Source organism: Penaeus chinensis, chromosome 38 (genome assembly GCF_019202785.1).
Source record: "Penaeus chinensis breed Huanghai No. 1 chromosome 38, ASM1920278v2, whole genome shotgun sequence".
NCBI lineage: Eukaryota > Metazoa > Arthropoda > Malacostraca > Decapoda > Penaeidae > Penaeus > Penaeus chinensis.
Window position 1 is genome coordinate 8,342,827 of NC_061856.1, and position 7,500 is coordinate 8,350,326.

Sequence of the window (7,500 nt, forward strand, 5' to 3'; positions counted from 1 at the left end):
CACTACTACCACTACTACCACTACTACCACTACTAGTCTCTGTCATGTTGGGTAACCCTTTACTGACAGGTAAAGAACATTTTACAAAAAACTACACTCTGAAGATTAATGGCAACGAGCCGACTTTGAGCAAGAGAGTTCACTACATCAAGCCGAACCCCCAGCTCGTAGCACTTTGGCGCATCACCACAGCATACAGCCGCACTCCACAGATCGAGCAGTTTCTTATGATGCCTCAGCACATGGACCGTCGGTATGGGGTTAATAATCAACCAGCTCACATGAAGCCTAAGTAACACCACTATACAAGAAGTTTTACAACATAGGACTTTCTAGAAATCACAACAGAATCATTATTTGCATCTTTGTAAGTTGTCTACTTATTTGTATTTATTTGATGTACTACTACTGTTTTTAATTATGAATATCACTAGCATCAGTGATGCAGACCTTCCAGTTAAAGGAATGGTTACCCTAAATATAAATTATGAACACAAACGACTTGTATGTTTGTGCAGATGGTTTGCTACCATAAAACTTCAACATACCTATACATACTCATAATCTACAGATTTCAATAACTGCATTTTGCAACATCGGTCAGGTTTACATAAACAGGTTAACATGGACACTTAAAAGAAGCTACAACTATGAAGTTTTGAAGTTAGAGTATGCATGCCGATTATAATGGAAACGAACTTGATGGTAAATAAATTAAATAAAAAATATCTCGTAAACGAACTGCCATGCATACCTGGATCTCTGACATCCTGATCGTCATTTAACCAATCAATTCTTCAATGTAGGTGTTAGCAGCATCCTCGAGTGCGTATGAATATCTTCACATTATCACAAATGTCATAATTCACGACATTCTCCTTAAAAATACGAAACTTCTGCTCGCGCATGAGATTTTTGCGTAGCAGGACTTTGCTGTTGTTGTTTACGTGCTTCACTCGGATCAAAATATTCAGTCGAATTCTCGGCCGGCGACTTTTACTTCATCTTATAATCCTATTTATGAGGAAGTGTCATCTTTTTATTAATAAGTACATATCATCTCATATAATTTATGTCCAATTCCTCATTACTAATATATATAAGTCATGCTTTTAAATATATAGTTTATTTCGTAGATAAGTACCGTCGAAGTCAGTAAGCCATGCACGAAAACGAACAAAGTCTCGAATCGGTTCATCTGTAGGTATACTAAAGCAAATAGAGCGTTTTTATATATCTATCTTTGTGCCTTTTAGGTGGTAAGTGACCTCTCCAAAATAGTTTTGCAATGTTTTATATCCGTTTATATTCATGATATATGAAAAAATACTTATAATATATAAGCATATAGGTGACCTCTGGCATCGTCTCGCGCATGCGTTTATTTGACTGAAGTTTTAAAAGATGATTTATTTTATTTATTTTATTGATATTCATGATGACACATGTTGGAAAAATGTCTATTTTTTTCAAGCTCAACCACAAATACATACACGGCATTTCTTATTGGCCATTGTCATTAGTATACCAGTTATTTCCACGCTCGAAACCTCCGTATATTATCCGTCTTGATTCCATGCTATCTCTACTCCATTTACTCAGTGTCTACTTCTCCCTTTGCTTTGTGCTGGGTAGTCTTGTAGAAGTGAAAACTCAATCCGTCGCCTTTCCTTTCTTCCTCCTTTCTTTCCTCTCCCCCTTCCTCCCCTTATTCCTTTCGCCTTCCTATTCCATTTCTCCATTTCTAGTAACAATAATAAGATGAGAACGTTACAAGAAACATGCAATATGGCAAATCAAACGAAGGAGCACGAATGTAACCTACATTGCAACATAGCTAGACCGACTCACATCAGATGAATGCGAGTTCGTCAAAGAACATGATAATAATTAACATTGGACGGTCTAACTTCGTGCAGCATCAAGTAACGGAAATAATTTATATACTTGCCATCGAGAAATTACCAACCCGGTTTTCCTTTGAGCACATTTAACTAGTAGCATCGTGGTTCTTCAACGAACATATATGTATATCCATTTCAGTCTTCGTTTAGGATCAATATTTGGAAATCTAGAGACAAGTTTATTTTCCAAATTTTCACGGTTCGAATATACAAACTGAGTACAAATAAGTTTTTGCATATTGTATGTATCAAAATATGTTTTTAAAAGAAAGCAAGACACGGTTTATAGAAATTTCATCTCCACATCTGAAGTTCGAGACGATTTGAGATTAGAAAGAAAACCGAAATTTACCTCCACTGTAGAAGGTGTATCACATTCATATGCTACCCCAGTCTGTGATTATTACGAGGAGAAAGAGATAGACAGACAGAAACGGAGACAAAGAGAGAAAGAGTTTGTTAGAAAGAAACAGATAGACAATCATACATATGAACATGCATTCATTCACATACATGTGTGTGTGTGTGTGTGTGTGTGTGTGTATGTGTGTCTGTAAATGCATATTATATATATATATATTACATATATGTGTGTGTGTGTGTGTGTGTGCATATACATAGATCTATGGATAGATATATGTGTATGTATATATAAACAGATATTGTGAATTAGAAGTATACATATGCATTCAGGCCCCCCCCCCCCCAAGAAAATAAATAAATTAATTAATTAATTAAGCAAATAGTCGATGGGTGATCAAGGCAACCTGTTTCGGTGCCGGTCTAAAGTCTGGATAAATGAAAAGGATTGGCGGCTGGAAGGGCACCCGGTTGTAAACAAAAATCAAATCTTCCCAGACAATTCGTGTTCAGAATGAAAATAGAAATGCAAATTACCAGAATAAAGTCAGAAATAAAATAAAATAAAGTAAATGGTATAATCGCAAACCGTTCAGTAACTAGTATTTTCAGCCAATTATGAAGGGAATAACTATGTTAAAGGAAGAAAATAATGTAATTTATGAATAGATGACCAAGATGTAATTTTGTTTATATACATTTGATCACCATTTCGAATCCTGACACAGAAACGAAATACGAGAAAGTCTACCAGAATGACAACAGCAGATATCGAACATAAAAAAAATCAATATAATTTTGATAACTATTATAATATAAAACAAAGTTCTTGTTTTCACCTCTTTCCCTTTAATTTCCGTCAACCTCAAACATTTTATCGAACGCAGTGTATGAATCCGATATGAACCTGCGAAGATTTTCGGCGCTAAAGTTCCAGTGAGCGAAAACCTGTGAAACAGTCATTAATTAGGGGACAATTTGTTACGCTTAATGGCCCGTTCCAAATTATATGGTTCCATTTTCATTAAGTGGTGTTAATACTACCGTTCGTATATTACTAGTTGAATTCTTATGGTGCCATCACTGTGGAAGAGAGAAAGAGAGGATTGTTGTTATTGGTGTTATCGTTGTTGTTCTCTTCTTATTTACTCATTTCTATTTATTTTCATATTTATTTATTAATTCTCCATCTCTCTCTCTTTCTTTCTTTCTCTCTTTCTCTCTCTTTCTTTCTTTCTTTCTCTCTCTCTCTCTCTCTCTCTCTCTCTCTCTCTCTCTCTCTCTCTCTCTCTCTCTCTCTCTCTCTCTCTTTCTCTTTCTCTCTCTCTCTCTCTCTCTCTATTTCTCTCTCTCTCTCTCTCTCTCTCTCTCTCTCTCTCTCTCTCTCTCTCTCTCTCTCTCTCTTTCTCTTTCTCTTTCTCTCTCTCTCTCTCTCTCTCTCTCTCTCTCTCTCTCTCTCTCTCTCTCTCTCTCTCTCTCTCTCTCTCTCTCTCTCTCTCTCTCTCTGTCCCTGTCTCTGTCTCTGTCTCTGCCTTTGTCTCTCTCTCTCTCTCTCTCTCTCTCTCTCTCTCTCTCTCTCTCTCTCTCTCTCTCTCTCTCTCTCTCTCTCTCTCTCTCTCTCTCTCCGTCTCTGCGTCTGTCTCTGGCTCTGTCTCTCTTTCTCTCTATCTCTCTCTCTCTCTCTCTCTCTCTCTCTCTCTCTCTCTCTCTCTCTCTCTCTCTCTCTCTCTCTCTCTCTGTCTCTGTCTCTCTTTCTCTCTGTCTCTCTCTCTCTCTCTCTGTGTGTCTCTGTCTCTCTTTCTCTCTCTCTCTCTCTCTGTGTGTGTGTCTCTGTCTCTCTTTCTGTCTCTCTCTCTCTCTCTCCTCCTCCTCCCTCCCTCCTTTTCTCTCCCCCTCCCTCTCCCCCTCCCCCTCCCCTCCCCATCCTCCTCTCCCTCTCCCTCTTCCTCTTTCCCTATCTCCCCCTCCCCCTCCTCCTTCCCCTCCCCCATCCCCCTCTCCCTCTCCCTCTTCCTCTTTCCCTATCTCCCTCTCTTCCTCCCTCCCTCCCTGTTAGTATGGATACTTTGTGTGTGTGTGTACCCGAGTATCTATTAAGATAATTTATATCCTCTCGGAAACATAATTTTGTTACGATGAGCTTCTCAAAGTTTACCTCCTTAGGACCAACTGTGAGATCCTTAAAACACTTCCTAATAAGAGTTTGTGAACAAAAGTGATCCATCATCACAGCAAACCATCGAAGAGTCTGTGCTGAACTTTTCACATTCTTTCCCCGTCTCTTCTGTCGGTCGATTGTGAAACGTAGTTTTTTTTTTTTTTTTTCATGAGAGACGAGGCTGGTTATTTGTCTTTCTGTTTTTTCTTATTTCTTTTTTTTTCTATTTTAGGTTTGGTATATAAAAAAAAGAAAAAAAGTCTAGGGTGGTTGATAATCTTCTTACTTTGTCTGAGGTACATATTTTTGCTTGTTTTTTTTTTGTTGTTGTATTTTGCTTTTTTGTTTTTGTTTTAATTGCGATTTTGTTTCCACCCCTGAGCTCAAAGACTTTATTGATGTACCTTTTTATAGAATTCTGGCAGATTATTCATAGCTTTCAGAAAAAAAAATGACATTGCTGATAGATAGATGCCCAGGTTAGCCATTCTATTTCGAGTTATCTCTTATTTGTGTGTATCATTCTGACGGTTTTCAGTAAGAGCAGCATACTTCATCCTAAATTATGGATGCACACACACACACACACACACACACACACACACACACACACTCACACACACACACACACACACACACACACACACATGTATTCGGGACGCGATATTGGAATAGTGAGTGAGTTAGAGAAATTGATAAAGAGAAAAAGAGAGAGAGAGAGACACACACACACAAATGAATACGAATAAATTATTGGACGGATTCCTGTTTTTTAAAAGAATATGCAAAAATATGAATAGATTAGCGGATAAATTAATGAGGGAAAAAAAAGTTACACCAAGGTTCTAATATCGGTGACTGGGTTTATACCTCACAGGTGGACGAGTCGTAAGAAAGGAAATTAAAATGCCCACGTTACAAATGGCCATTTTCCTTTAAAAATGGTTTGCACAGAGATAAAAAAAGAATAGTGATTCAGGGAAAAAAATATTTCTATCTGTGCTCAGCGACTGTAAATCATCCAAAATATACCTTTTCTCTCATTATGTCCCTTTCTTTTTCGATGACATTTTGAAGAAATCATCAGACTTGAATATGAAAGGTTATAAAATATTCCGTCTTTTGTACCCATCAATCAGATACTTTTTTTCCCCCTTTTCTCTCTTTCTTTTCTCTCTTTACTCTCTTGATCTGTTTATCTATCTATCTTTTGTCTCTTTCTTTCTTTCTCGTCTCTCTCTTTTTCTTTCTTTTTTCTTTCTTTCTTCTCTCTGTCTCTTTCTCTATCTTTCTTTCTTCTTTTTTCCTTCTCCTCTTTTCTCTCTTCTCTTTTCTCTCTTCTCCCTTCTCTCATCTCCCTTCTCTCTTCTCTCTTCTCTCTTCTCTCTTCTCTCTTTTCTCTTCTCTCTCCTCTCTCTCCTCTCTCTCCTCTCTCTCCTCTCTCTCTTCTCTCTCCTCTCTCTCTATCTCTCTCTCTCTCTCTCTCTCTCTCTCTCTCTCTCTCTCTCTCTCTCTCTCTCTCTCTCTCTCTCTCTCTCTCTCTCTCTCTTTCTTCTCTTCTCTTTCTTCTCTTCTCTTTCTTCTCTTCTCTTTCTTTTCTTCTCTTTCTTCTCTTCTCTTTCTTCTCTTCTCTTTCTTCTCTTATCTTTCTTCTCTCCTCTTTCTTCTCTCCTCTTTCTTCTCTTCTCTTTCTTCTCTCTCTTCCTTTCGTCTCTCGCTTCCTTTCGTCTCTCTCCGTTCCTCCCTACTCCCACTTCTCTCTTTCATCAAAAAACGGGAAGCGTTACTGATAATCGAAGGTTTATCAGTTGCATGCATGATTAATCAAGTCAGATAACTCGCGAACTAGTGATGATTCAAACTTAACTTTGCACATTGCTATACGTGTGAACAGTGGAATTTCGTTATACCGTGTTATGCATGTATGTCTATAAATGGCCATGCATGTGTTCGTGCACGTAGAACATATATGCATGTATACATATACATACATACATATATATATACATATATATATATGCATATATATAAGTGTGCGTATGTATATATATATATATATATGTGGGTGTGTGTGTGTGTGTGCGTGTGTGTGCGTGTGTGTGTGTGTGTGTGTGTGTGTGGGTGGGTGGGTGTGTGTGTGTGTGTGTGTGTGTGTGTGTGTGTGTGTGTGTGTGTGTGTGTGTGTGTGTACATATATATACATATTATATATTTAGATTATATAATATATATACAATTATATGTATAATATATATAATTATATATATAATATATATACACCTATGTGTGTGTGTGTGTGTGTACATATGTATATTATATTTTACGCAACTAGGAAAAAAAAAATCCCAATAAAAGCAACGAGTGTTTGCAATCAAAAAGCCTTCAACTCAATCGATAACCAACTAGACTGCCTCATCCCCACCCACCCCCCACCTCTCAACCCCCACCAGCCCCTCCCCACCCCCCTCCCCTAACCACCTTTTTTTCCCTTCGCTACACGCACATTTTCAAACCCATTCTAGCGCTTTGATCTGCTGATTCACCCTAGCGCTTTTTCGCTCGAAGATCGAAGTTACTTTCCTCTCTCTCTCCTTCGTCTCCTCCTTCGTCGATGAAAGGGCGGGATCAGAGTCCTTGGAGACGTTTATTTCGATTATCTTTATGGTGTTGATGATATGGTGATGAAGATAGTGGGAATAAGAAAGAAGAATGATAACAGTAATATGGCAATAATAATCATGATGATAACATTATTAGTAATGATTAGTGATAATGATGATGATGATGATATTAGTGATAATAGTGATAATCCTGATAATGATGACAATGATAATAATAATAATAATAATCATAATCATGATGATAATGTTATAATAAAAATACTAATATGATATTAATAAAAAGAAAGACAATAATAATAGTGATATTAACAGATCAGTAATAATGACAACGATAAATCAATGGTATCAGAAAATTACAGTTCACACCTATACTGCGTCCAATCTCAGGAAAATAAAATAAAGAACTGGCAACTCACTCCGGTATCTAAATAACTCCGATTTGCTAAGTCTGTTAAAA

At 37.3% G+C, this 7,500-nt stretch overlaps 1 protein-coding gene across 1 annotated transcript in view; it reads right to left on the bottom strand.

Moving 5' to 3' along the window:
* LOC125045865 (zinc finger protein Xfin-like) overlaps positions 1–976 on the bottom strand; it is a 9,473-nt gene extending 8,497 nt beyond the window's left edge. Inside the window, exon 1 of the mRNA XM_047643425.1 lies at positions 755–976. The gene's annotated coding sequence lies outside the window, so the exon portion shown is untranslated. The remainder of the gene's footprint in view (positions 1–754) is intronic.
* Positions 977–7,500: the final 6,524 nt, after the last annotated feature.